We start from the raw sequence: 25,661 nt of genomic DNA, 5'->3' as shown, positions 1-25,661 counted from the left end.
CTGAAATTTGTTTAACCCTTCACCAAGTAGAGAGCATTTGGGGTTGGTTCACTTTTCGGCTCTTATGCTGTATAAATGTTCTTGTGCAAGCTTTTGTGTGGATATGTTTTCTCCTTTCTCTTAGGAAGAGGATTTGCTGGGATGCATGGTAGTTCTATGCTTAACATTTTGAGAAACTGACAGACTGTTTTCCAACCAGCTGTACCACCTTATGTTCCCACCAACAGTGCACAGGGCTCCAGTGTCTCCATATCCTCACCCACACTTGCTATTTTCCGTGGGATTTTTTTTTTTCTTTTTTGTCTTTTGTCTTTTTAGGGCTGCGCTTATGGCATACGGAGGTTCCCAGGGTAGGGGTCTAATCAGAACTGTAGCTGCCAGCCTACGCCACAGCCACAGCAACGCCAGATCTGAACCATGTCTGCGACCTACACCACAGCTCATGGCAACGCTGTATTTTTTTTCTGATACATTTTTATATCAGTGGTAATTCTGATCCATGGATTATCAAGTGAAGGATAATTTCTAAGAACCTAACTTAACTTTAAGAAATTGGATTCATCCCAATTTCAGGTCATTATTTGATGGTCTTTGGATCCTGGGATAATATCTAAGGACGCTATAACCCCTGAAAGGCTGGTCTCAAAGAATACATTTATCATTTCTACCTTGACTTCCTATGTGTGTGTATTTCAGGATGGCATGGAAATGAGTCGTGTTAATGAATGCGTTTGTTTCTGACACTTTGGGGAGGTGTGACCAGGATGCTTGGGCTTCAGGAGGTAACACCGTGTGTGGCCATCAGCTTTCCGCCCGGCAGAATGCTTGCACAGGGCAGAGCGCTGGCAACTGCTTTCCTCTGAGTTTTCTTTGAAGGAGAAATGAGGTACTTAGGTGAAAAGTTTAGTGGTCAAGGCCATTCTGGGAATGATGCACAAATGACTCAGTCAGCCGACAGGCTCAGTTTCTTTCTTCTTTTTTTTTCTTTTTTGCTTTTTAGCGCTGCACCTATGGCACATTAACCACTGAGCCATGAAGGGAACTCCCCTGAGTTTCATTTATCAAAGACAAAGGGAGTAGTTTTGTTCAAAAACACAAAGGATGGTGTGAACCAGCCCTTGTAGCTTTAGAAAGTCTGTGGAAAGTGTTAGGTTCACTGAAGGAGGAACACGTGAGGCCAAGTCAGTCAACCAGAGAGATTTATTGATGCATCAGAATCAGATGGGGAGTTCCCACTTCGGCTCAGCAGTAAGGAGCCTGACTGGTATCCATGAGGACTTGAGTTTGATCCCTGGCCTCACTCAGTGGGTTAAGGATCCTGCGTTGCTGTGAGCCGTGGTGTAGGTCGCAGACTCGGCTGTGGCGTAGGCTGATAGCTATAGCTCCTGTTCGACCCCTAGCCCGGGAACTTTCTCTAAGAAGCAAATAATAATAAATAATACCCTGCAATGACTGAGAATGATAAAGTTTGGAGATTCCTGGAGACCTGAAGTATTTGATCCATGCCTGGCTTCCTCCCTCTGAGCCCCCGTTTCCCCATCTATAAAATGGGTGTTGGGCCACTGTGCATTTCTGGACTTGACATGGGGACAAAATGACTCTGTCTGTGTAACTCTCTTAGGGCAGGGCCAGCTGGTACCTAGTGGGCCCTCGAAATTTTGGTTGCTTTTCGCTATTTATAAAATGGACTGGAGTTCCCACTGGGATGAAGCAGATTAAGAATCTGATTGCAAGAGTTCCCACTGTTGCTCAGCAGGTTAAGAACCTCATGAGGATGTAGGTTCGATCTCTGGCCTGATCAGTGGGCTAAGGATCCAGCATTGAGGGGAGCTGCAGTGTAGCTCACAGATGTGGCTCAGAACCTGTGTTGCTGTGGCTATGGTGTAGGCCGGCAGCTACAACTCCGACTCAACCCCTAGCCTGGGAACTTCCATGTGCTGTGGGTGTGGTCCTAAAAAGACCAAAAAAAAAACCACCAAGAAAACCCCACAAAAGACAAAAAGCCCACACATTTATTATCTCCAAATGCTTCTGTTGGTTGAAGTTCCGTGTATAGCACGTCTCAGCCAGGCCTCCATCTCGGGTCTCAAGAGGCTAAAATCAGTGTGTCGGGAGGGCTGTATCCTTTGCTAATTGTTCAGGGCAAGGACCTAGTCCTGTAGGTTGTCCCGCAGGACATGGAGGTTGTCAGCGGAATTCATCTCCTTGCAGTGGTAGGATCGAGGACCCTGTTTCCTTGCGGGTTGTCAGCCAGGGGCCCTCCAGTCTTCTAGAAGCTGCTGCACCCCTGCCCCAGGGTCTCCTTCCATCTTCCAAGGCAGCCCTCCCCCCACCCCCACTCCAAGTCTTTTCACGTTTGCCGCCGCATTTCAGCCTTCTCTTCTTTTCCTTCTCACTTATGTGGGCTCACCTGATGGCTTTGAATCCTTCCGGTTAATACGGGAGCAGCTTCTCACGTCAAGAGTCTTCCCTTAATCACATCGGAAAAGTCCCTCTTGCCAGGAGAGGTAATGTGTCCACAAGGGCCGGGCTTAGGGCGGGAGCACTGAATGCACCCTCACCAACCGTGGGTTCCTGGGTCTTTCCATTTGGGGGGGGGTGCCCACTGTGTTTCAAAGCAGCAATTTAATCGTCAAAGGCAGGGATGGTAGAAAGGGTGGTGACTGTCATCTCAGGTGGCCAGGGCCACTGCAACACAACTCCCAGACAGATGCCTGAAAGAGCAGACCCTACTTTTCTCCCAGTTTTGGAGGCTGGACATTCAAGAGCAAGGTACTGACAGCATTGCTTCCTTCTGAGGCCTCTCATTGGCTTGCAGGTGGCTGCCCTCTCCCTCTGTCCTCGTGTGGTCATCCCTCTGGGCAAGTCCCGCGAGGCTGTGTCCTGTGTGTGTGTCCTACTCATCTCTTCCTATAGGGACACCCGTCAGATTGGATCAGGGCCCACCCTTTTGACATTTTTGTACCTTAATTACTCATTTCCTATTTATTAACCTTCAAATATAGATGCTTCCTAAGATACTGGGGGTTGGGCTTCAACATGTGAATTTTGAGGGGAATCTAACTCAGCCCACAATCATTGCTAATAACAGTCACTGCTGCTAGTTGGGAAAAATTTTAACCATTAAAAAATAACAGGGGAGTTCCCCTCCTCATGCAGTGGAAATGAATCGCTGTGCCCTCAGGAATCATGAAGTTGTGCGTTCGATCCCTGGCCTCACTCAGTGGGTTAAAAATCTGGCATCACCGTGAGCTGTGATGTAGGTCGCAGAGGTGGCTTGGATCCTAAATTGCTGTGGCTGTAGCATAGGCCGGCAGCTGTAGCTCTGATTTAACCTCTAGCCTGACAACCTCCATATGCCACAGGTGCGGCCCTAAAAAGCAAAAATAATAAATAAATTAAAAAAACAAAACAAAACAAAAAAAACCCAGGAATTCCCTGGCGGCCTGGTGGTTAAGGATCCAGCATTGTCACTGCAATGGTGCAGGTAGCTGCTGTTGCACAGGTTCGATCCCTGGCCTGGGAACTTCCATATGCCTCAGGCCCAGCCAAAAAATGAATAAACACATCTAGGAGTTCCTGTCGTGGATCAGCGGAAATGAATCTGACTAGCATCCGTGAGGACACAGGTTCCATCCCTGGCGTCACTTAGTGGATTAACAATCTGACGTTGCTGTGAGCTGTGGTGCAGGTTGCAGATGCGGCTTGGATCCCTCATTGCTGTGGCTGTGCTGTAGGCCGGCAGCTGGAGCTCCCCTTCAACCCCTAGCCTGGGAACCTCCATATGCCACGGGTGTGGCCCAAAAAAGGCAGATAAGTAAATCTATGTCTCCTATAAAACAAACAAGGTGACATTTATTTTGTCCCTACTAAGGTATATTTTTGAAGGTAGCATCTTTTTGGGGGTGGGGGTAGGGAAGAATTTCTCAGGTGTGGACTACGCGATAGGCAGTCCTTCGGGGAAAGGTGGCCTGGCTCTGCGGACCCCCAGGTCTGTGGTCAGGATTGAGGACTACAGCTCCCAGGAGGCCAAGCACAGCAGTGACCCGACCCACTGGGGGCTTCCGCGGGCACTCACGTGGGTGGGGAGGCCACGCACGCGTCCTTCTGGGAAATGTAGTCAGGTTTCTGGACCCCCGCCCCTGCTTCCGCCCGTAGCCGGGTCATAATTGCCAGAAGAACCAGCACGGCGGCCACCCAAGCACCGGACTCCCTTCATGCACCACAAGGGAACTCTCCTGAGGTTCCACCATCGTCCACCGCTTGTGTGGAGACCAGGCTGTCGTCAGCGGCCTCCCGAAGCCTGGAGACAATGGACTACAATTCCCGAAATGCCTCGCGCCTAGGGGCCGCAGACTGGAGCCACCCACTGGCATCGCGGAGCGCCCTGGGAGATGTAGTCAGAAGCTCTAAGTACTCACGCACGCCGCCTGGCGGACAAGGCTAATGTGAATTTGAGTCCCTAGAACACCCAGAACGCTCATCTTCGGGCCGCGCAGACTGTGGTGGACGCCCGCCCAAGTGTCGCTTCCGTGTCCTACAGCAGGAGAAACTGGTCTAAGTGTGGTCTAGCCCTGGCCCGGGAACCTGGACCGAATGCCGGAAAGCTCCATTTCCAGCCAAGGTCCGGCCGCGCACACTCATTTTGGGGGTCGCGCCTATCGCCGTGCCGTCTGGAAGATGTCATCGGGCTCTCGGGCGCCCTCGGGTGGCGGTCCGGCCGTAGCACTACAGCCCCTGGGAGGTGAGCGCAGCGGCGACCCCACGCACCGGCGTCCCTCGCGTGCGCTCGCGTGGGCCGGGACGCCCCGCCGCGGGGGCTACTGGGAAGTGGACTCCGTCCACCGGCGCCCTCGCGGGCCTCTCCTGGGCGGCTGCGGCGCCCTCGCGTACGTCCGGCGGTGGCGCCGCGGGGCCTCCCGGCCGTGGTAGTTCCCGCCGAAGGCCGCCGCGGCCTGGGGTCCCGAGTACCCCTCCGGAGGGCCGCGGATCCGGCCGGCATCTCGGCCCCGGCTCCTCCCCCGTGAGAGCGCCTGGCCGCCCTCGACGCTGCCCCCTCGCTTCTTGCCCTGACTTGGTCGCGACCTCGGCCGCGGGGCTCCTGGCAGCCCGGCTCCCGGTGCGTGGCCGCGCCCTCCCTCCTGACCCACGGGGTCTGAACCCAGGGCCGGAGGGCGTGTCTCCCCCAACCGGGGACCCTCCGCCTGTCGTCGTGGCCGAGGAGGGCTGAAGGGACGTAGAGGACGCCGCCTGGTCTGCAGTCCGCGAGTGTGTCCGCCGCATGAAGGTATCAGCGCGAAAACGCGTGACCCGCGTGGAGCGTCCACCCATTCAAGCGACGCGCGGTTCCGGTCTTCTCATCGCCTGGAAAGATTTGCCCAAAGAGGACTCATGTCTCCTCGGTTCTGTTGAAGCAGGTAACCTGTGTTCCAAAACCTGAGCGCTTTCTGAGCCCCGGCTCTCGTGGAAAGACTAAAAGCACCGCAGGAAGTAGCAGCTGCTCTCTTAGGCTCTTTCGAGGTTTACGGGTGTTTCTGTCTGAGACTCGGTATTGCGCCCAAGCCCAGAGAACCCCTGGCGGATGTTAACGTCATCAACCGTTCGTAACGTGGTCGGCGTTTTATACCTGGTGGCACCAAGAGGAAGAGGAATCCCAAAGGCGGACTGTACCTTCGGAACTTGGGGAGGATCCCTCGTTTCCCGAGAAGTGAATGAGATTCTTAGGGGGTAAAGGTTTCGGTAGTACGGAGGCACCCCTCCAAATGGTTGCGGCACACCCGCAGCACCCCCGGAAAGCCACAGGTACCTCTCGGAAGCCAGAGCGCTCAGGACATCTCTGTCCACCAGAGTCCTTCCTCGCGTCCTCATGTGGCCCTTCCCTGACCTTCTGGGAGCTTTGCAAAGAAAAGGGTCTTGTTTGCGCGCACACAGGGGTGACATCTCGGGGGCAGGTAACCTTCGAGGACATGGCTGCACTGAGACGTGTGCTGGAGACCTTTGGGCATCTCGTCACGCGGCGGGGCTGTGCCTTGCGTCGACTTCTGCTTGGGGTCTCAGCAGAGCGGGTGTGACCTGGCCGGGCGCGCGGGATCAGTGAACCGGAGCCTCACAGCCTGATCGCTCCCTTGGACAGGGCCCTGGATCCCCAAGCCAGCTCTCGGTGCCCAGCTAGAACCCGCGGTAGAGCCATGGGTGATGGACAGAGGCCTCTCCCAAGATGCTGCCCGGGTTGGATGGGGACAGGATCTTTATAGCCTGTTTATAATTTCCTTCATATCTACCCTTTGTCCTGCTCTTCACTCCTCTTCACTTGCATAATTCTTCCCAGGCTTATTTTCCTCTTGCCTAAAGAGCTCGCTTTGTCATTTATTTCGCAGTGACAGAATTCCCCCACTTTGTGTTTGCCTGATACTGCTCTTATTTAATCTTCATTTTGGAATTACCCTGTTGAGTAGTATTTCAGTTTTTGAATGAGCAGCAGTTTATCTGTTCTGTTGATGAACGTTGAGCTTTGCTCTAGTTTGGGGCTGTTGTGACTGATGCTGCTGTGAACATTCTTATACAGAGCTTTGAGTGGACCTGTGTTTTTATTGCTCTTGCAAAATTAGGGGTGAAATTTCTGGGTCATGGATTACTAAGGTCTGATTTTATTATTTTTTTCTTTTAGGTTATGCGTTTTGTGTTTTCTTTCTTTCCTTTTTAAAAAAACTTTTATTTATTTATTTATTTTTGTCTTTTTGCCTTTTCTTGGGCTGCTCCCGTGGTGTGTGAAGGTTCCCAGGCTAGGGGTCTAATCAGAGCTGTAGCTGCCAGCCTACACCACAGCCACAGTGATGTGGGAATCGAGCCTCATCTGCAGCCTACACCACAGCTCACGGCGACGCTGGTTCCTTAACCCACTGAGCGAGGCCAGGGATCAAACCCGCAACCTCCTGGTTCCTAGTTGGATTCGTTAACCACTGAGCCACGACGGGAACTCCTTTCTTTCCTTTTTTCTTAAATGTTCAGAGAAATCTTTGACTGTGCCAAAACTCCAAATATATTCTCCTGTTTCCTCTTGGTAGTTGTACAGTTTTTGCTTTTACATGAAAATGTAATCTCCACCTTGATTTAATTTTTATGTAAGTGTGAGGTAGTAGACAAGGGATTTGTGTATTTATTTATTCATTTGTTTATTTATTTTTTGCATTGTACAGCCACACCAACCGCATATGGAAGTCCCCAGGCTAGGGGTCAAACAAGAGCTACAGCTGCCAGCCTACACCACAGCCACGCGGGATCTGAGCCTGTGACCTACACCACAGCTCAGAGCAATCCTGGATCCCTGTCCCACTGAGCAAGGCCAGGGATCGAACCCCTGTCCTCAAGGATACTAGTCAGACTTGTTTCCCCTGCGCCACAATGGGAACTCCAGGATTTATTTTTTCTTATAACTATCCAGTTGTCTGTTACCATTTCATAGGAAAAAACGTTCCTTTTAGGAGTTCCTGTTGTGGCTTAGTGGCTTAAGAACCCAGCTAGTATCCACAAGGATGCAGGTTCCATCCCTGGCCTTGCTCAGTGGGTTAAGGATCTGGCGTTGCCACAAGCCGTGTGTAGGTTGAAGATGGACTTGCAACAAATAATTAGAAAATGAAATTAAGGAACAGTAGAAATCATACCTAAAACTAACATCTGATTGAAGCTACTCTCTTCCTGGTTTGCTGAGCCTTTATCATGATGGGTGTTTTTATCGAATGCTCTGCATGCGTATGTTGTCATGACTGTATTTTTTCTCCTTCATTCCATTGGTTTCCCCACTTTATTATTTCCTTCCTTTGCTCGGTTTACTTTTGTTTTTCCTGACTTCTTGAGATGGAAGCTTAGGTCATTCATCGTAACCCTTCCTTTTGAATGCTTGCACGTATAGCTACACATTTGCCTTTGAGCTTTGTTTTAACTGCATCCTGCACATTTTCATCTGTTATATTTTTGCTACTGCTCATGTCTTTGCATATGTGAAACTGACTTCTTTGGTTTGTAAAACATACTGTATTTCTTAGTATGATGAGTTTTTTTTATTGATGGCTAGGTTAATTCCACTGTGGTCAAAGAAAATATTCTGTATGAATTGAGTCCTTTTAAGTTTATTGAATGGTCTATCTTAGTGAATGTACAGTCTGCTCTTGTTGGGCACAGTGTTTGATAAATGTCAGTTAAATTAAATAGCTTGGTTGTGTTGCACACACTTTATTCTTATGCATTTTCTTTTCTTTTCTTTCTTTTTTTTTTTTTTTTTTGTCTTTTTGCTATTTCTTTGGGCCGCTCCTGTGGCATATGGAGGTTCCCAGGCTAGGGGTCTAATCGGAGCTGTAGCCACTGGCCTACGCCAGAGCCACACAACGCAGGATCCGAGCCGCGTCTGCAACCTACACCACAGCTCACGGCAACGCCGGGTCGTTAACCCAGTGAGCAAGGGCAGGGACCGAACCCGCAACCTCATGGTTCCTAGTCGGATTCGTTAACCACCGTGCCACGACGGGAACTCCTCTTTTCTTTCTTTCTTCTTTTTTTTTTTTTTGTTTTTTTAGGGCCGCTCCCGTGGCATATGGAGGTTCCCAGGCTAGGGGTCTAATCAGAGCTATAGACGCCAGCCTACACCACAGCCACAGCAACGCGGGATCCGAGCCACATCTGTGACCTACGCCACAGCTCACAGCAACGCTGGATCCTCAACCCACTGAGCGAGGCCAGGGATCGAACCCGCGTCTTCATGGATGCTAGTCAGGTTCATCAACCATTGAACCACAACAGGAACGCCTCTTGTGCATTTTCTTGTTTGCTTATTCTGTCAGTTACTGGCAGAAGAGTATTAAATTTCCAACCATGGGCGTTCCCGTCCAGTTTGACCCCTCGCCTGGGAACCTACATATGCTGTGGCAGGTGCAGCCCTTAAAAAACAATAAAAATAAATAAATTTCCAACCATGATTGGATCTGTTTCTCTTTTTCAATCAGTTTTTTTCTAGTTTTACTGAGGTACAATCAACATATAAAATCGTGTTACATTAAGGTCTACGATGTTATGTTTTGATAGACGTGTGTGGTGAAATGATCACCAAATAAGTTTAGTTAACACCTATCACCACGTAGCTGTAATTTTTATCTCTTGTGATGAAAACTGAAAAATAATTTTTATGAAACTAGCATAACTTTATTTTTTTATTGAATTACAGTTGATTTACAAAATTTTCTTAGTTTCAGGTGTACAGCATAGTGGTTCAGTATTTTTATAGGTTATACTCCATTCAGAGTTATTACAAAGCAGTGGCTGTATTTCCCTGTGCTGTGCAGTATATCCTTTTGCTTATCTATTGTTTATCTATTGTATACGTAGTAGTTTGTATCTCTGGATGTTTTTTATCAATTTTTGCTTCATGTATTTTGAAGATAAGTTGCTGGGCTTACGGACAGATCAGATTGTTTGGTCTTCCTGTTGCACATACCCTCTTATCACTGCAAAATGTCCTTTTCCTCTGGTAATGCCTTTTATGCTTGATCTTAATATAGCCAGCTGGCTTTCTTGTAGTCTGTAGACTCCATTACATGTCTTTTTTTTTTTTTTTTTTTGTCTTTTCATCTTTTCTAGGGCTGCACCCTCGGCATTTGGAGGTTCCCAGGCTAGGGGTCTAATCGGAGCTGTAGCCCCAGGCCTACACCAGAGCCACAGCAACTCGGGATCTGAGCTGCGTCTGTGACCCACACCACAGCTTACGGCAATGCCGGATCCTTAACCCACTGAGCGAGGCCAGGGATCAAACCCTCATCTTCATGGATCCTAGTCAGGTTTGTTGACTGCTGAGCCACGATGGGAACTCCTGCATGTCTTTTTATTTTTACTTTCAACTCACATGTTGAATGCTAAAGTGAGTGTCTTGTGAACAGCGCTTAATTGGGTTTTCTTTGTAATCCATTTAGCCATCTTATTTTTTAATTTGACTGTTCAGTAAATTTGAATTTATTGTGTAGTTACTGACGTGCGCGGGTTAACGTCTACCACCTCGTTATTCTGCGTGTCTCATCTGGTCTTTGTACCTTTGTTTTTCCGGTCTGCCTTCTTTTGGATTAATTGGGTATTTATTCCATTTCATCTCCTTTTATCCCTTCTTAGCTTTATGTCTTTGTAATATTGTATAATCTCATGTTTTATTTGCTCTAAGGTTAACAGTACAAATATTAACTTACCATAGTCCACCTGAAATTACGATTATGCCACTTAATGTGCAGTGTAAAAACTTATATATTGGTATAGCTGCAATTTTCCCTGTTGTCATATTTGTATCACTTCTACATATTGTATAAGCCTGATTATATGTTGTTATTCTTGCTTTGCATGGGCGTTATTATTTTATTTTATTTATTTATTTTTTAAATTTTTTATTTTATTTTTTTTAATAATTTTTTGTGGCGTTATTATTTTAAAGGACTTTAAAGGTAGTTTCGTACAGTCATTTTTCCTAATTCATTAGTTTAGGGTTGCTTTTCATTCCTTTCTGCAGATCCAGGCTTCCTTGATCATTTCCATATAGTCTAAAAAACACGCTGTACCCAGTGGAGCTTTCAGATAGAGTCTGTCATCATTTTAAACTCCTGGCTTCTGTTTCTGTCATTCTGGCCTGGATGAGGCTTCCGTGCGTGTTGTGGTTGTCTCTGGAAGTCGGGTGTCGTTCCTGAAGTGTTCTTGGAGAGTGGAGTGGATGTACAGGGGAAAAGTTAGTGAAATGAGAATTGATGATTCCATTTCTGTGTCTCTGCTTTAAAGTTTAAACGCACACTGCCTGTCACTTTTCACTTTTTTATTCTGTCTTGTTAAGTCTTTAATATGGACTCAATAAAATGTTACATGAAAAAGTGGAAGCTAGGAGTTCCTGCTGTGGCTCAGCTGGTTGACAGTCCGACTAGTATCCATGAGGACGCGGGTTCGATCCCTGCCGCATTCAGTGGAATAAGGATCCGGCGCTGTACAAGCTGCGGTGTAGGTCGCAGATGCGGTTCGGGTCCGGCGTTGCTGCGGCTGCGGCTCTGATTCAACCCTGAGCCGAGGAACGTCCAGCTGCCACAGGCAGGGCCCTAAAAAGAAAAAAACAAAGCAGAAACTGAGTTGTCACGCGTATCCTTTAAAATGACCCTACCAGCTGCTTGTGCACGTTCCGGGGGGTGACGAGGAACTGAAAGATGCGCTGCCAAGTGCCCAGAACCTGAGATGCTCCCTGCAGGCTGCTGCCCTTGCGCAGCAAGCCCTCATCAGGATGTCTCTGCTGTCAGTCCAGGGTACCGACCAAGTCACCTGCCCAACAGAAGGAACGCGCCAGGGGCCAGTGTTTTGCAAAGGCCGCCATCCAAGTTACTTCTTACTGTGATCGTTTTTCTACTGATGAAGTTCTGACTTCCTTTCTTAACCTCGCATTTCAGTGTTTTCTCCCCAAGATCAGGCTGCCCTCACCCATATTGAGCTTGAGGTGGATGTTTACAATAATTGACATTTATTTACACAGGCGATCCATCTCAGTTATTGTTTGTTGATCTTTCTCGGCTGACTCTCCGAGGACACCCTATTCTTGAGTTGTGAGGTTGGCCTTCTGTCGCCATAGGTGATCAGCAGCAGGCGAAAGGTAACCTTGATGACAGTTGAGGTGAGAACTGGTTGGATCCTTTTTGAGTGGTAGTTAGACAGTTTAAATGTGACTGTTAGGAGTTCCCCTTGTGGCAAAGTGGAAACGAATCTGACTAGTATTCATGAGGATGCGGGTGCCATCCTTGGCCTTGCCCAGCAGGTTGGGGATCTGGCGTGGCTGTGGCTGTGGCATAGGCTGGCATCTATAGCTCGGATTCCACCCCTAAAAAACTAACAAACGGAAAAGTGAATGTTACCAATCTCAGACCTTAGGGATAGAACATTTGCCAGGAAATACACATACATGTTCTTACTCCTGCTATTGCTCCTGCTATTACGGTTGGTGTTATTATGTCTTTTTCCCCTTTCTAGGGCCGCTCCCGCAGCATATGGAGGTTCCCAGGCTGGGGGTTCAATCAGAGCCGCAGCCGCCGGCCTACGCCACAGCCACAGCCACGTGGGATCCAAGCCACGTCTGCAGCCTACACCACAGCTCACGGCAACACCGGTTCCTTAACCCACGGAGCGAGGCCAGGGATGGAACCCGCAACCTCGTGGTTCCCGGTCAGATCATTTCCTCTGCGCCACGGTGGGAACTCCCTCTGATTACTTTTAAAGTTTTTGCTTTTTAGGGCTGCATCTGCAGCGTGTGGAAGTTTCCAGGCTAGGGGTCCAGTCAGAGCTGCAGCTGCTGGTCTACACCGCAGCCCCAGCAACGCCAGATCCAAGCCTCATCTGTGATCTATACCACAGCTCACAGCAGTGCCCACTGGGCGAGGCCTGGGATCAGACCTGCATCCTCGAGGATACTAGTCGGTTTTGGAACCCGCTGAGCCCCAGCAGGAACTCCCTAAAGGTTCTCCTTTGTATTCAGCTTTCATAGGTTATGATGTCTTAGGCGAGGTCTTACTCGGAATGATTCTGCTTGGAGTTTGCTGAGCTTCTTGGATCCATGGGATGTTGCCCTCAATCGGTGTAGGAAAGCTCTCCCCCTGTCTCCCCAAAAATGCCCTCTGCCGTTTTCTCTCTTTTGCTGTAACTCCAGCTGCGGGTTAGCCCACTTGTCCAGTGCTCCGCTTTTGCCTTCTTCTCCCTCCTTCGGCGTCATCGTGACGTTTCCACTTTCCTGCCTTGAATTCATAGTCTTCTCCTGTGTCCAGTCCGAGGTTAAATCTGTTCATGGTTTATTTCAGATTCTATATTTGTATTTAATTTTAGAATTGTTATTTGGTTCTTTTTTCAGTTTTTATCTATGAAATTCTTGAACATGTTTATAGCAGTTATTTTAAAATATTTTCCTGCTACTTCTAACGTTTGGTATGCTGTTTTTGTTGACTTTTTTTTCTTTTTTCTGATTTATCTTTTTAAAAAATAGTAAAAGATTTTTATTTTTTCCTTTACAGCTGATTTGCAGTGTTGTGTCAATTTTCCGCTGCACAGCAAGGCGGCCCATTCACACGTACATGGATACACGCTTGTCACGTTATCCTCCATCACGCTCCATCATAAATGATTAGATATAGTTCCCCATGGACTTTGTTTTTCTTGTTGTGTCACCTTATTCAGATTGTTACATGCCTCGTCACTTGTGTGTGTGTGTGTATTGGACACTGTGGATAACGCGTTGTAGGGACTGTAGGTTGTCATCTTCTACGGACAAGTGTCAGTTTTGTGCTGGTGGGCAGTGAAGTCATTACAAAGCGCCCTAATCCTGGTGGGGCTTGGTTTAGGAGTGACTAAGGTAGGGTTACTTTAATCTTGCTTTAGTCTTTGGATGTGGCCCTTATTCTTAGACGTGGTCTTTCCTCTGGGGCGTAGCTTTCGAAGGTTTTGGCTGAATGCCTGGGGTGCTTACTGAAGCCCGAGCTGTGTCAGAACTCAGGTCTTCCACGCTGTGTCACCTCGCAGGACCCCAGCAGCTGTTCTTTGCCTCGGCTTAGGGAGCCTCTTCCTCTGCATTTGAAGTTAGGGTCCAGCAAAAGAATCAGAGAAGCCCTTGGCGGGTTTCTGGGTCCCTCTTTCGTCCTGCTTGATACTGCAAAGCCCTCCTCACAGTTAGTTCCGTAACTTCTTTCCCACCGTCAGGGGCTGAGTTTCCCCGCCCGACAGGGGTCAGGCTGCAGGGAGCATGGTTGTGAGTCCGGTCTGTCCACATCAGACCTGTCCCAGGCACCCCCCGCGCTACATGACTGTGCTGGGTGCCGGGCAGCAGCGTAAGCAGACTGATGAGGTCCCTGCCCCTGTGGACCCTAAAGCCTCCACCATGTGGTGTCCAGGGACGGTCAACACAGGACCAAAAGAACCAGGCGACAGTAAATAGTATTTTTTTTTCTTTTTTTTTTGCTATTTCTTGGGCCGCTCCTGTGGCATATGGAGGTTCCCAGGCTAGGGGTTGAATCGGAGCTGTAGCCACCGGCCTACGCCAGAGCCACAGCAACGCGGGATCCGAGCCGCGTCTGCAACCTACACCACAGCTCACGGCAACGCCAGATCGTTAACCCACTGAGCAAGGGCAGGGAACCTCATGGTTCCTAGTTGGATTCGTTAACTACTGCGCCACGACGGGAACTCCCATAAATAGTATTAAACAGCTCTAAGCAGCAGACAAAGCGGCAGCGAGGGGGAAGAGGAGGAGGAACTCATTGGAGGGGAGACCGGAGCTCTCTCAGAGGAGGTTACCTGGGAGTGGGGACCTGAATGATGAGGAAAGGGGAAGAGTTGCTATAACCTGAGAACGTTATAGGCCGCCTCTCAGGCGGACAGGAACTGTGTGTTCGTGGGGAAGTGGTCATGTGCAGTGAGAACAAAAGAAGCCGGGAGAAAAACGGGGGGAGCTGTGGTGATTTGACCCTGACTCTGGGTTCTTGGGGGGCTATAGGTCTACAGAGGCGTCCTCTTGGTGTTGTGAGACTGGTTTGTTAGAAGGCTTAATAAGCCATCAGTTGTAGGAGGAATGGATATTAAGGAGGAAGCTGGAGGGGAATTGGGCTTACCTGGGCATTACAGAGAGGTGGCTGTACTGAGGTTTTTATCGTCGGAACTGTGTGTTCCTTCCATGCTCTTTCCCCTCTGATAGCATCCCCTCCTCACTTAGCTGATGAGTCTTCCTGTGGATTCCTCTTGTTCCCGGTGTACACGTAGTGGCTTCTTCTCTCAAAGTTTCTGCTCTTCCCTTAGTTGATTTTTTCTTTTTTTTTTTTTTTTTTTTTTTTTGCCGTGCCTGCGGCACACAGAAGTTCCCAGGCCAGGAATTGAACCCACATCACAGCAGTGACAATGCCAGATCCTTAATCACGAGACCACCCTTAGCTGATATTTCAAAACATCTGCTCGTCTGTGCACATCTCATTGCTTTTACCTCATCATTCTCACGCTGGGAGTTTTTTCTCAAGCACCCAAACCAGTTGTCCTTTCCTTCCAGTCTGTAAGAACAGACCTGAGATCCAGGAGTCTCCATCAGCAGAGGCTGTGGCTGGCGAGAAATTCCCCAGCAGCGAGCACCCGGAAAGATCCACGACGGGTGACTCCTGGCTTTCTGCCGTAGCTTATGCTTGGAAATCTCGGGATAAATCAGAGAAGCAGAAGACAAGCGACGGCTGTGTGGTGCCAGTGGAGTAGAGACAAGGGCAGGCAGTGACCCGAGGGCTGTGGAAGAGGCTGAGAAATGCGGGAAGATGCAGCTGCAGCTCAAACGTGGCTTCTTCCCTGAGGTGTTTGAACAAAGAACATTCTGACCACGTTGACTCGGGATGGCAGAGCTTTCAGCGTTATTTTCTTTTACAGAATCCTCGTGAAATCTTGGTAGAGAAGAAGTCTTGTAGAGGCGGCCCATGTGGAAAGGTCTTGGAAAAACTATGTCCATTGAGTGAGCACAGTACATGCACCAGCCAGAGCGTATGCCTTTCTTTTTTTTTTTTTTTTTTTCGGTCTTTTTGCCTTTTCCTGCGGCATATGGAGGTTCCCAGGCTAGGGGTCGAATCGGAGCTGTAGCTGCCGGCCTACGCCACAGTCACAGCACCTCGGAGTCCAAGCCACAGCTCGTGGCAACGCCGGATCCTTTACCCACTGAGCAAGGCCAGGGATCGAACCTACAACCTTACGGTTCCTAGTCAGGTTCGTTAACCACTGCGCCACAATGGGAACTCCCAAGAGCAGAAGCCTTTCTACGCATGAGATGATACAGGGGAGAAATTTTATGGATGTAAGGACAGTGGGATTTTTTTACTCATAGCTCCTCTCTCAGGTCACGAGAGCTCACAGCGGGGAGAAACTATGAAGGTAATGAATGTGGGAACGCCTTTAAGAAGCTTTCGTTTCCTTCCCACCATCTGAGAAATTACAGTAGGAAAAAACGTCTGTGAATGTGGGAAATCTCTCTGGCAGAGACTTCACCTCGTTTCGCACCAGAGAATTCACACTGGTGAGAAGCCTTCTGAGTGGAATGAAGGTGGACAATCTTTTCGTTGGAGCTGAAGTGGTTACCCTACTGTAGATCAGGGAACTCATACTGGAGAGAAACCTATAAATGTGGTGACTGTGGAAAGTCCATCAGTGGCAGTTCTAACCTTAATGTGCACAAGAGAACACACACGGGAGAAAAGCCCTACGAATGTAAAGATTGTGGGAAAACCTTTAGCGACCGCTCAGCGTAGACACAGCAGGAAAGGACGCAGGCGAGGAGAAGCCTCGCAAATGTGATGGCTGCGGAAAAGCCTCCAGCCACGGATCGCCCCTGGCAGTTCCCAAGAGACTCCGTGTGGGTGAGAAATCACACGAATGTAATGAATGTGGGAAAACTTTCGGTTGTCCTTTGTCCTTCGCTCAACATAAGAGAACACACGCTGGAGAGAAACCGCATACATATTATCGGTGTGAGAAAGCTTTCAATCAGGGTTCTAACCTAAAATCATACCGAGGGGAGGAAATGACACATTTCATTTTAAGTCACAAAAGCTGTCAAAGACATGTAGATTTTTTTAAAAACTATTCCCAGATGAGCGTTGAACATGGGTGGCATTTGATACCTGGTGAAATTGCTGGTGAGAAATAATTGGTATGATCAAACTCCCGTGGATAATACCACTTAATAAAATCAACACGTGTGGGAAAGGCTGTTGCTGGAAAGTCAAAATAGGTTGATGCAATTTGACTAAATGACTGAAGGTACTATTTCAAAGAGCCGGAATGCTGTTATTTACTTCTTTGTTCCCTCAGTGCTGGAAAGTTAGGCTACTTCTGATTTGTTTCAGGAAGTCACCATAAACTACTCACGAGCACTGTGGAGAAATCTGGAAAACACCTAGAGCGTGTCCTGAGAAGTATGAATTGGGAAAAGCTGTGTTGCGCTGTGTGGGCATCTGTGAAAGGCTTGGGAGGGAACAAAACTGAACACAGCTAAGTTGACAGAGTGTTGGAATACTGACTTTTTGTGTTTCTCTAGGAATTGCTACAGTTTTACAATAAATAAAACAACGATGAGAGAGTAGGTCCGATAGCAGTCTGAATCATGGGTGCACTGAAGTAGCAAAAACAAGAAGAAATGGAAATAAAGTTAGTGGTCAATACAAGAAGTCAGGAAGAGGAAATATTTTTTTTTCTCTTTTTTAAAATCTTTTTAGGGCCTCACCATCGGCATATGGAGATTCCCAGGCTAGGGGTCTAATCGGAGCCATAGCCACCGGCCTACGCCAGAGCCACAGCAACTCGGGATCCGAGCCGCGTCTGTGACCTACACCACAGCTCACGGCAACGCCGGATCCTTAACCCACTGAGCAAGGGCAGGGATCGAACCCGCAACCTCATGGTTCCTAGTCAGATTCGTTAACCACTGCACCACGACGGGAACTCCTAGAGATGTGGCTCCCACTGAGCCACAATGGGAACTTCTGGAAAATATTTCTAATCAAAGCATAAAATAGGATGTAATAAATATAAAAACAGAAAACATATGGTAAAAGTGACTATGAGAAAAACAAACTATAAATTCCAAATTAAGATGATCAAGAAAAACACAGCAGAATTGCAGCATTGAGAATGAAGAGAGAAATAAACAGAGAAAATTATATCAAAAGACTTACATTTTTGTTTTAATACACTTGAAAAACAGATAAAAATCCTAGTTAGGGAGGTGTGTTTCAGCTGCAGAAAATGTAGTCCAAACTGATAGGAAACTGATAGGAAAAGTTTGGCAAAGATTTTTTAAAAATACTATGTTGGATGTAGGCAAAATTAGTGGAGAAACGGACCTTGTTATTAAGCCCCTGTGGGTGGTTATAGGAGTGTAACCCTCAGATTAGAACTATCCAAATGTAAAGTATGCTCATGGCGAGTTCCCTTGTGGCCCAGAGGATTAAAGATCAGGTGTCACTGCTGCGGCTCAGATCACTTGTGGTGTGGATTTGATGCCTGGCCCAAGAACGTGTGCATGCCATAGGTGGAGCCAAAAAAAAAAAAAGTATGCTCGTGAGTTGAATCAGCAAACTTAGCTTTGTGATTCCCTCATGGGAATAACTGCCCAGGTATGAAAGCTGGTGGGAGTAAGTAGGACCTTCATTACAGCACGGTTTGTAAGAACAGAAATAAGAAATGCTCGCCAGTAGGAGAATGTTTAAATAATTATGGTACAGAAATTAAACGACGTATTTTTGAGAGACAAAATTAGATTTTTAACAACAAAGATGATCCCAACTCTATGGAACCCGTGTCTCTCCCCGGGACTCTGTGGAGGAATGTCACTGGTACGTTGATCTCGATTATCTGCGGCTGATGGGACTTGGAAGCAGTATTGGCTCTACCTTTTCCTAAATGATTCTGTTCACATTGAATGTGCATCATTGAGTTAAAGTCAGAGTTTCTTCTATCCACGAATATTAAGATGATGGAGTCCAAAGTTCTCATTATCACGTGTTCCTGGCTGGGAAGTAGAATACAGGTCATTGATGTGTGTAGCCAGAGGCACAGTAAGTACTGTTACCGTGGAAGGTTAACCTGCTGTGTAGGAACCAGCATGTACGCATGTGAGAGATACAGAGACAGCAAGAGAAATTAAAAGCTGTGTCCACAGGGGAGTTCCCGTTGTGGCTCCGTGGGAACAAACCCAAGTAGTATCCATGAGGATGTGGGTTCCATCCCCGTCCTAGCCCAGTGGGTAAGGACCCAGCGTTGCTGTGAGCTGCAGTGTAGGTCATAGACCCAACCTGGATCTGGCATTGATATGGCTGTGATGCAGGCTGTTGGCTCCAGCTCCAATTCAGCGCCTTACCTGGCAACTTCCATATACCACACGTGTGGCCCTAACAAAAAATATCGGAGTTCCCGTCGTGACTCAATGGTTAATGAATCCGACTAGGAACCATGAAGTGGCAGGTACGATCCCTGGCCTCACTCAGTGGATTAAGGATCCGGTATTGCTGTGAGCTTTGGTGTAGGATCCCGCGTTGCTGTGGCTCTGGAGTAGGCCGGCGGCTATAGCTCCGATTAGACCCCTAGCCTGGGAACCTCCAAATGCCACGAGAGCGGCCCTAGAAACGGCAAAAAATAAATAAATAAATAAAACAAAATAAAGATGTGTCCACAAGGTAACACACTTGGTTCTCAAAGGCCAGCTGCGGGGGCTTCAGCAGTCCTGCCAGAAGGCAAGTGCCACATCCTGGGCTCTGGCGGAAGAGGACTGGCTCTCTGAGCCAGAGGTGTGGGCATGGGTGATCGATGTGTCCCCTTATTTGTGAAAAGTAAAAATGTCCCTCTCCATCCACAGGTGTTCAGGACAGAAACCTAATTGACAAGACCAGGATTCAGCTAAAGTACAACCTTTAAAGTACTCTCCAAATTCGCAGTTTACCCAGCTTCGAATAAAATTTCCATTCCGGTAAGATACTGATCCTTTATCCCTGTACCTGAGCTGCATACACCCATCTGGATACAGTGTTCAGGCTCACGGCGCACACAGTCCATCCACAAGCGCTGTGATTTCCAACTGCCGACACATCTGTCCGTTCAGTGAGTCCTTCCTCCACTGCCACCTGCCTGGGCCACGTTGCCATCCAGGGTGCCCTTCTCATTGGTGCCCACTCTTCACCTCTGCGATCCTTTGGACCCACAGCAGGAACAGTGAACTTTCAAGGCAGAAATAAAATCATGAGGCTTCCTTATTCAACACAGTCCCCAGAATAAGCAGTTTCTTAGCCGGTTTGTCTGCTGTGGTGTCTGTTGCACAGATGGCTCGGATCTGATGTTGCTGTGGCTGTGGTGGAGGCAGCGGCTGTAGCTTGGATTAGACCCTTAGCCTGGGAACCTCCATATGCTGTGGTGCAGCCATAAAAATAAACAAACAACCCCCTCCCCCCGGAACTGCAGTGAGAATCCAATGCACATCTACCGGGGCTGCAAAAACCAGAAAGACTGACCGTAGCAAAGAGTGATGAGGGTGTGGCGGGGCTGGAATTCTCACCCAGTGCTCGGGGATGTCAAATGATGCAACCACGCTGCAAAGCGAAAGGGCAGTTTCTTAAAATACTGAACTTAACACCTGCAGAAGGATCCAGCCGTTCTACTCCTGGACATTTACCCCAAAGAAAAGATACGTCCCTACGAGGACTTGTACCTATGCTAGTGTTCACAGCAGCTTTCGGTGTAATAGCCCCACACTGGAAACAACCTAAGTGTCCATTGGTTGATGACTGGATAAGCAAATGGTGGTAGATCCGTAAAATGGGACACTACTCAGCAAAAAAAATGCTGTGATCTATCAATACATGCAACAACATGAGTCGATCTCAAAATAATTACGATGGAGTCCTGGTTGTGGCTCAGCGGTTAAGGAACCTGACTGGTATCCGTGAGGATACAGGTTCGATCCCTGGCCTCACTCAGTGGGTTAAGGATCTGGCATCGCCGTGAGCTCTGGTGTAGGTTGCAGACACAGCTCGGATTCTGTGTTGCTGTGGTGTAGGTTGGCAGCTGCTGCTCTGATTCGACCCCTAGCCTGGGAACTTCCATATGGTGCATGTGCAGCCCTAAAAAGCAAAAAAAAAAATAATAATAATAATAATAATCAAAATAATTATGCTGAGTAAAAGAAGCCAGATTACTCCCAACCCACCCAAGAAAAGAGTAGGCAACTTGTCATTCCATTTATATACTGACTCTAGAAAATTCAATCTAATCTACAGTAATAGCAGGCCTGTGGTTACCTGGGAGTAGAGGAACGGGGAAGCGTGTGGAGAGATGGGAGGGATGGACTTCAAGGGGCGTGAAGAAACTTGGGGGGATGATGGTTCTGTTCCTTCTTCTGATGATGGTGATGGTTTCATGGGTTTAAACATGTCAAAGCTTGTGAAATTGTACACTTTAAATATGCAGTTTGTTATGTGTCAGTTATACTGCAATTATTAAGCTGATTAAAAAAATCTTTTAGGGAGTTCCCGTCATGGCTCAGTGGTTCACAAATCTGACTAGGAACCATGCAGTTGTGGGTTCGATCCCTGGCCTTGCTCAGTGGGTTAAGGATCCGGCGTTGCCGTGAGCTGTGGTGTAGGTTGCAGACGCGGCTCGGATCCCTCGTTGCTGTGGCTCTGGCGTAGGCCCGTGGCTATGGCTCCGATTAGACCCCTAGCCTGGGAACCTCCATATGCCTCAGGAGTGGCCCTAGAAATGGCAAAAAGACAAAAAAAAAAAAAAAAAAACTCTTTTAGGAGAAAATACAGGATGCTATTTTTAGGTCCCAAATGTAGTTGAGTTTTGTTTTGTTTTTACTGCAGGAATGCGGCATATGGGAGTTCCCAGGCTAGGGGCCAATTCAGAGCTGCAGCTACTGTAAACACGACCACCGGAACACTGGATCCAAGCCGCATCTTCGACCTATGCCTCAGATTGTGGCGAGGCCAGATCCTTAACCCAATGATCGGGGCCAGGGATGGACCCGGCATCCTCTTGGATGCTATTTTAGGATCTTAACCCACAGAGCCACACCGGCAACTCCTATAGTTGAGATTTTGAAGTGAAGGCATAAAACACAAACAATGAAAAAAAAGTTTTATTTTTAATGTTGTTTTAATTTTTCCTTTTTGGTCGCCCCACAGCGTATGGAGCTCCCACCACGAATTAGATCTGAGCTGCGGTTATGACTTGCACTGCAGCTGTGGAAAGGCTGGATCCTTAACCCACTGGGCCTGGGATTGAACCTGTGTCCTAGCACTACCAAGGTGCCGCCACTGGACCAGTTGGCAAATATTTACACATCTGACACTGCCAAGCGTTGGTGAGAATGTGGAGCAGGGGAACACCTAGCCAGTGCTCGTGAAAGTATAAAAACGTGCCATCTCTTTGGAAACAGGGTGACATTTCTACCAGTGTGGGACATATTCCTACCCTATGACCTGTCAGTCCCACTGGGAGGGGTGACAGCGCAGAAAGCCTGCATGCGTCCGTAAGGGGGCCGGTATGTGAATGTGGTAGCAGAAACTGGAGGCCCTTTGCTTGTAGTGCGCTGCCCCGCGATGTCTGAATGGCCGGCTTCCTCCCTGCTCTCGGATCTTTGCTTTGCATGGTTACCTTCTCTATAAGCCCTTCCCTGATCCTCCAACGGAAGCTCAGCCTCTCCAGCAGCCCCTCTCGCTCTTCCTACTTTGCTTTTAGCCTTTACCCCCATCTGGCCTGTTACATATTCTACATGTTTTTATATTGCATGTTCCTCTCTAGAGTGTAAGCTCCATGAGGGCAATAGTTTTTTGATTTTTACTCCCAGTTCCTTGCTTTAAGGAGAATTTTGAATGAATATAAGCGGCTGTCAAAGGTAGGCAGATAGGGAGTTCCCATCATGACTCAGTGGTAACGAACCCCACTAATATCTGTGAGGATGCAGGTTCCATCCGTGGCCTCACTCAGTGGGTTAAGGATCTGGTGTTGCTGTGAGCTGTGGTGTAGGTTGCAGATGCGGCTTGGATTCTGCGTGCCTGTGGCTGTGGCGTAATCTGGCAGCTACAGCTCTGATTTGACCCCTAGGCTGGGAACTTCCATTTGCCATGGGTGCAGCCCAAAACATACAAAAAAAAAGAAAAAAAAAGTAGACAGTAGGTGTCACTGTGGTGCAGTGGAATCAGTAGCGTCTCTGGAGCCCTGGGATGTATGTTCATCCCTGGCCGGACGCAGTGGGTTAAGGATCTCATGTTGCCACAGCTGGGGGTAGGTCCCAATTGCTCTGGTCCAGGAACTTAATGTGCCACAAAGCCGTCAAAAAAAAAAAAAAAAAAAAAAAAAAAAGACAGGATAAATGGTGGTAAATTCATTTAATGGCAAACTGTACAACAGTGAAGGTAAGTGAAATAAAGCTTCATATATCAAAAAGGGTAAATCTTGATAAATTCATGGAGAAAAAAATGCAAGCTGCAGATGAAATCTCTTGCCTTTTTTTTTTTTTTTGGCCTTGCCCCCAGCATATGGTAGTTCCCTGGGTTACGGATTGAACCCGAGCCATAGCAGTGACAACGTGAGATGTTTAACCTGCTGAGCCACAAGGGAACTCCTAAATCTTATGCATTTATATGAATGCAAAACATGCTTCGTATTGCTCTGGAGTACAGATTTCGTGGTAAAATTTCGGGGAACACTTGGAGTAATCCCAATCTCATTCAGGGTAGTGACTGCCTCTGGAGGAAGGAGGAGGTTGGCTATTGGAGAGGGGGACACTTCAACCTGTGGAGTGATGTTCTTTTTTCTTTTTTTTCTCCATTTTCACAGGTTGTTGCTGAATTTCTTACAAGTTCATTATGTTTTACAAATTTTTCTTAAGAGAAAAACCAGCATACTGCTAACATTAACCCCTAGGGATGTAAGAAAGAGGCTGAAAGCTGAGCTGGTGGCAAAGGAGACCTGTGGCACCGGGCGTTTCTACATGATCACCAGCAGTTGAGAAGCATCCTGACTTCCATGTGGGGGGCTCAGAACCGCACACAGAGTGTTAACCTTAGTAACTCTTGGACTTTTAGCTGGAGAACGTAAACCCTAGGATTTGAGAGCATAACGTAACTTCCAGTCTAGCTGCCTTGTGGTAGTTATTTTACTATTGATGACTGTAAAGCTAGTTGGCAAAATTCCCTACTTGCTCCAAGTACCGTGTCCTTGACTCCCCCTCCCTTTTGCTTTCATTCTCATCTGGCTATTGAGGAAATGGAACCAGCTGGAGCCCTTCCTGTGGCCTGGGGCGTCTCTCAGAAGAGCAGGTCCACAGAAAACCTAGATTCTCCCGTTGCTCTGGTCTTTGCCCACTCAGAAGTCCCCGTAACAGCTCAGACACAGCTCAGCCCCCCATAACGGGGGCATCCAAGATGGTTCTTCCGCCCAGACTTTGCTACCTCATAGCACACAGAGAAGAGGGTACCATCCAGCAAGCTGGGGTAACTGAAGTAGGAAGAAGAGGGTCTGAGTAAGAGCAAAGCGGTATCCTCACTCTGAGTGAACAGCTCCGCATTGAGAGGCCGCCTCTACTCCCTGCCTTGTTCTGGATATTTCATGCTGGACTAGTGTGTCCACAACCTGACCGGCGACCACCCACCTTGATTACCGCATTGGTTCATAGGTCCCTCTGGTCCTTCCCTCACCCTCCTCAGTATTCTCCACCGAGAAGCCAGACTGATCCTGCGATGAGGCCGGAGCCCACTACCGCTTTTCTCAGATGCCGTGGCTCACCCGTCACTTGCAGCCAGAGCCATGCTTGTGCCCGCGACAGGCCGCTCATTCGCTCTGACCCCGGTGCTGTTCCTCCAACCGGACAGTCGAAACCAAGGTGGACAAATGAGCAGGCCTGGCGCCTAAGGAGCACGGAGGAGGGGCCGGGAGGCCGGGAAGCTCTGGGCAAGCCTCCGCCCAAGGGTGGGAAGGCGGCTTCGGCCTAGCGGAGTCAAATTCGACTTGGTAACAAGTAGCATGGCTTCCTATGTGAAGGGAGGCTCAAAATTAGGCGCCTCATCTGAAAAAGGTTCTCATCACAGCCACGTCCTTACACTCTTGTAACTATTAAATGAAAAGGAGAGCGTTTGGTCCTCAACCGCGTTCCCACTTAAAAAGTGCGGCAACACCGAGCCCCCATTTCACGGACGGCCAAGCTGAGGCTCGCCGGGCCGCGATTTGCCCAGGTCCCCCCACGTCCGGGCAGCGGCGGCGGGGGAGCGCGGTCCGCGGCAGGGGCACCACCGCTCGCCTCGCCACAGCCGGGAGAAAGCCCTCGGTGGAGCAGCTCCGGGAACTTGCGGTGGTGGCGCTTCCGGTGCAGCCGGAAGCGCGCCGCAGAAACTACCACTCCCAGCAGCCCGCGCGGCGCGTCCCGGTCGACGCCGGGGGAGTAGCCGCCATTGTCCGCGGCGGAGGTGAGTCTGTGCCCCCGGCGTTGAGGGTTCCCCTGCCACCGCCGCCGGCCGGGAAGGTCGGGAGAACAGGCAGGGAGAGGCGGTGCCTCGAGTCGCGGTGGGCGCTGAGCCAGGGCGAGTCCCTCGGCTCACCTCCGGGCCTCCCTGGACCAACTGGGCGGACCCGGCTGAGCCCTGCGCGTCGGGCCTTTGTCCCCCCAGCGGAACGTCGGAGCCGAGCAAAAGCCCGGCGCCCCTGGCGCAGCGAGCGGAGCTTCCGTTGTTCCGCAGGGACCAGGTGAGGCCAGCCGCTCACGGGACGACCAGGGAGCATCGCATCCGCGTCGGGGCTGCGGAGAAGATCTGGGCGGGAGGTCGGGAAGCAGGTGTGAGAGCGCCCTCGAGGTGGGAGTCCCTTTCTCTGCCCCGGAAGGCTGGTCCTCTTGTGGCGCGGAGGGAAGTCAAAAGTGGGTGGGAACAGCTCGGGGCTCCTTTAAATGCACCGTGACCGGAGGACTTGGTCAAGTTGCAGACAGCAGTGCAGAATACTCAATGCGCCGACCTGGAGTTTGGGCGCAGATCCGGGTGCTCCCGGAGCCCAGAGGGCGTCGCGGTGATTTGTACACGCTTCCAGGAATCTGGGTTGCTCTGCCAGTTGGCGTTGCTTCC

General features: G+C 49.0%; 1 protein-coding gene across 4 annotated transcripts in view; it reads left to right on the top strand.

Annotated features, from left to right (window-relative positions):
- Positions 4,798-25,661, top strand: part of LOC102158443 (zinc finger protein 606) — a 44,143-nt gene continuing 23,279 nt past the window's right edge. Inside the window, exons 1-4 of one of the 4 annotated variants that reach the window (XM_013998895.2) lie at positions 4,799-5,951; positions 19,409-19,519; positions 23,389-25,013; positions 25,215-25,290. The gene's annotated coding sequence lies outside the window, so the exon portion shown is untranslated. Of the gene's footprint in view, positions 5,952-19,408; positions 19,520-23,388; positions 25,291-25,661 lie in introns of all 4 variants that reach the window. The other 3 variants (XM_013998898.2, XM_005664934.3, XM_013998897.2) reach the window with 3 other exon arrangements.

The sequence above is a fragment of the Sus scrofa genome, chromosome 6 (assembly GCF_000003025.6).
Source record: "Sus scrofa isolate TJ Tabasco breed Duroc chromosome 6, Sscrofa11.1, whole genome shotgun sequence".
NCBI lineage: Eukaryota > Metazoa > Chordata > Mammalia > Artiodactyla > Suidae > Sus > Sus scrofa.
Note: the sequence above shows the minus strand (reverse complement) of the source record. Positions and strands in the feature narration are given on the sequence as shown.